This window comes from Neomonachus schauinslandi, chromosome 16 (assembly GCF_002201575.2).
Source record: "Neomonachus schauinslandi chromosome 16, ASM220157v2, whole genome shotgun sequence".
NCBI lineage: Eukaryota > Metazoa > Chordata > Mammalia > Carnivora > Phocidae > Neomonachus > Neomonachus schauinslandi.
Window position 1 is genome coordinate 3,933,521 of NC_058418.1, and position 4,298 is coordinate 3,937,818.

At 42.2% G+C, this 4,298-nt stretch overlaps 1 pseudogene; it reads left to right on the plus strand.

The window, feature by feature from the left end:
• Positions 1 to 927: 927 nt before the first annotated feature.
• Positions 928 to 1,857, plus strand: LOC123323237 (annotated as a pseudogene).
• The last annotated feature ends 2,441 nt before the right edge of the window (positions 1,858 to 4,298 follow it).

Consider the following 4,298-nt stretch of genomic DNA (forward strand, 5'->3'; position numbering starts at 1 on the left):
CAAAAACCATGTATCATTGCTAGTAATTTTGTGAACTTGGCATTAATAAGTCAATAAGTATATGATCTGAAAAGAATAATAATTTAGTTCTTTTGGCCTACACTATTTACCATTCTGTGTTGTTTCCTGTCCTATAATTTAGGGTACAGCATGAGTTTTTTCAAAGTTTCCTGCAGTAGGTGACATTGTGTTTTTGTTCCTGGCATAAAAGCAAACAATCCTTTTTCTTTTTTGCCCACGTTATATCAAGCCATTCTTCCCTTCATTAAATCTGCTCGTCATGGGGCAGTCTCCTGTGGTATTAAACTGCAATCCGTACATCTGCGTTCATTAAGATTTCTAAATCTTCATTCATAATTGGCATTGACTATAGGGTAAATCTACATATATAAATGGAAACTTGTTAAGGTCAAAATTATGTTACCACCAATCCAAAACCAAATGTTCTGGTACTAAAGATATATCTGGATTGTTATTTTTCACTAACAACCTCTTTAGTGTTGCTCGGTGGTTCAAGGTGCTGTTTTTGTTTGTAGCGCCAGGCATTTTCAAGTCCCACTCTGCCCCTAACCAGCATAGGGATTTAGACAAGTCACTTAACTTCTATTTGCCTGAGCTCTGTAATTGCCTTCTCTTTGTAATTAAGGTGACAGTAATGTGCCTCCTAGCCTTGTGGAGAATCAGAGGTTACCATGTGTATGCTCTTCAGTGATCTGCATGTTCTAAGTTTTCTCTGAAGGTTGTATATTTAACTCTTGAAAAATCTCTTAATAAAAGACATTAACTTAGAAATATCTAAGAGACAACGAATCTAGTAAATGAAGAATATTGGGATTCAGTTGACATTCTGAATGCAGTTCCTGTCCCCATTCCCACACAGGATCCAATGGCGTTGAAGACGAGCATTAGTCACTGAGAACGGATAGGATGACCATGAGGGATCTGGTGGTAGGCGTGATCTTCTTATCACAGACGGTGCTTGGAGTCCTGGGGAATTTCTCTCTTCTTTGCCATTATCTCCTCCTTCACTTTGCTGGGTGCAAGGCAAGGTACACAGATCCGATTCTCAGGCCCCTGACTGTAGCCAACTCCTTGGTCATTCTCTCTCACGGAGTCCCCCAGACGATGGCAGCTTTTGGGTTGAGACATTTCCCCCATGATTTTAGATGCAAGCTGGTTTTCTTTGTTCAAAGAGTGGCCAGGGGTGTGTCCATGGAGGGCACCTGCCTCCTGAGTGTCTTCCAGGTCATCACGATCAGCCCCCAGAACTCCAGGTAGGCAGCGCTTAAAGGGAAAGCTCCCAAGTACACTGTCCCCTCCGCCACCCTGTGCTGGATCCTGAACATACTGATGAATACCATTTTTGCTCTTTCTGTGACTGGCAAATGGATCGACGCAAACATCACAAGGAAAAGTGGTTTTGGATACTGTTGTGCAGTATTTTACCATAAACTCACAGCCTCACTGTTTGCAGCATGGCTCTCCTTCACTGATGTTTTATCCTTGGGGCTCATGCTCTGGGCCAGTGGCTCCATGGTTTTCATCCTATACAGGCACAAGCAGAGGGTCCGACACATTCCCACGACCGGTGTCTCCGCCAGGTCCTCTGCAGAGTCCAGAGCCACCCAGAACATCCTTGTCCTGGTGAGCACCTTTGTATGTTTTTATACCCTCTCCTCCATTTGTCAACTTTGTCTGGCTTTTTAAAATCAGACCAGTCAGCTGCTGGTGAGCATGTCTGCATTCTTTGCTGTGTTTTCCTACTCTCAGCCCCTGTGTGCTCATGAACACAGTGACTCCAGTGCATCCAGACTCAGCTTTGCCTGGATAAGGAATAAGAAATTAACAAAGCAATGACATCTTGGGGCGCCTGGGTGGCTCGGTTGAGCGTCTGCCTTCGGCCTGGGTCATGAACCCAGGGTCCTGGGATCGAGCCCCACGTTGGGCTCCCTGCTCTGTGGGAAGCCTGCTCCTCCCTCTCCCACTCCCCCTGCTTGTGTTCCCTCTCTCGCTGTGTCTCTCTGTCAAATAAAATCTTTAAAAAAAAAATTACATGGAGTGTGTCATCCATTTTTCTACCTTAATTCTTCTATTTTAACTGTGTCTCTTGGAAAAAAAAAATCAAGTATGGTCAAAGTTTGGCTTTAAAAGGAATAATTGTATGTGTTGAAAATAATGCTGAATATATTTGGGATCGGATTTATTGATTTACTGTGTGCTCTTCCTGACACTTGTTCTAATTTCTTTGTCGTCTTCTGTGTTCATTTTTAAAATTCTTGTGCTTCTCCCCTTTTTTGGAGGTTGTATTTTCAGTATCTCTTAGGCTTTTAAATTTTTAATCCCAGTGTAGTTAACATACAGTGTTAAGCATCTCTTGGTTTGTAACCTAGGTATCGCAGCACACTTCAAGAAAGTAACGTGTGATATTATTGGATGCTTTTAGCTTCTACCATGACCATGTCAGGGACTCATTAATTCATTCCCCACTCAGTTTCCCCATTTATATTTATCTCCATTTATTAATGTCAGGGAGCAATGATACCAGTCTATTCATATCCTCACAACTTCCTTATTGCTGATCTGTATTTTAAAGATGAATGTACATGCAAAGTTCCTAAGTGGACAGCTCCGTGATGTTTCACAAGCAAACACACCTCTGTGCAACAGAACACTGCCTGCCTGGGAGGAACCTCCTCCTCATGGCCCCGCCCAGTCACGATCTTCAAGGGTCGCCCTCGGGACATCTAACCTCTAAATCTCCTGCCTCGTTTGTCCTTGGTACAAATGGAATCCTGTAGCATGAACTCTTTTGTATTTTCATGGTTCAATTCCATGCATTTGTGATTTTATTGGTATTCTTGCGTGTTGTTATTGATCATCTCTTGGCACTGGTGATTGGATCTAATTGTGTGAAAATCAAACAATTTAGCCGCTGTGCTAATGAAGCACATGGGAGTGATTTTCCACTTGGCGTTATTAGAATGATGCTGATATGTAAATTATAGAGTGTGATGAGATGTACAGGGAGTTTTTTCAGATGTGTACGTAGGAGTGATATTGCTGGGTCACAGGTTTCCATCTGTTTGGCTTTGGGACAGATTGCCCGTCTACCAAAGTGTGTGTATGAATTTTACACCAACGACTGCTGGTGAGATTCTTAGTTTAGTTGCATCCTTGTTGACAGTTGGTATTTTCTGTCGTTTTTGGTTTAGCATTATGATTGTTGTGTGATGGTACCAGGCAGTGACTTTATTTCCATTTTCTTGATGAGAAAGGAACTTGAACATCTTTTCACGTATTTATTGGCCATCAAGTAAATCCTTTTTTTGAGTGTCTGTTGGCTTATTTTACCCATTTTTTTCAGTTGTGTTGCCTATCTTTCTCTTATTGATGTACAGGAGATATTTATACATGTAGAATATATCTATTCTTGGTGCTGGATCTAACTATCATCTATCTATCGATCTATCTACCATCATCCATCCATCCATCCATGTATCTATCTATCTAGGTGCCTTTTGATGAGGACAGACTCTTAATTTTCATCTAATTTGTCATTTCCTCCTTTCTAGTTGAGGTGTTTGTTCTTTTTTTTAAAAAAGATTTTGTTTATTTGAGAGAGAGAGTGTGTGTGTGTGCACAAGCAGGGGGAGGGGGAGAGGGAGAAGGAGTTTCCCTGCTCAGTGGGGGAGCTCCATGCAGGGCTTGATCCCAGAACCCTGGGATCATGACCTGAGCCGAAGGCAAATACTTAACCAACTGAGCCACCCAGGCACCTCATGGTGTTTTGTTCTTGTAAAGAAATCTTTTGGGTACCTGGGTGGCTCAGTTGGTTAAGCGACTGCCTTTGGCTCAGGTCATGATCCTGGAATCCCGGGATCGAGTCCCGCATCGGGCTCCCTGCTCAGTGGGGAGTCTGCTTCTCCCTCTGAACCTCTCCCCTCTCATGCTGTTTCTCTCTCTCTCTCTCAAATAAATAAATTAATAAATAAATAAAATCTTAAAAAAAAATCTTTTCCTATTCTAAAGATCACAAAAGTAGTGTCCCGCACCTCTGCTTGGCTCACTCTTTCTGGGGATGCTCAGCCTACCTGTCCGAGGACTTAATGAATCCTCTCAGTTTTATAAGGATATATAGTATTATTGCAGTACTAGGATGTACTAAAGTTTCTTGAACTTGTTCCCTGTTGGTCATTTGTATTTTCCACGTTGTTTGCAACCGCAGACCCACCTGAAGTAGATATTAACCTACCCATGTCTTTGCCTTTAATATAAGAGGGAGATATCCTACCATGATA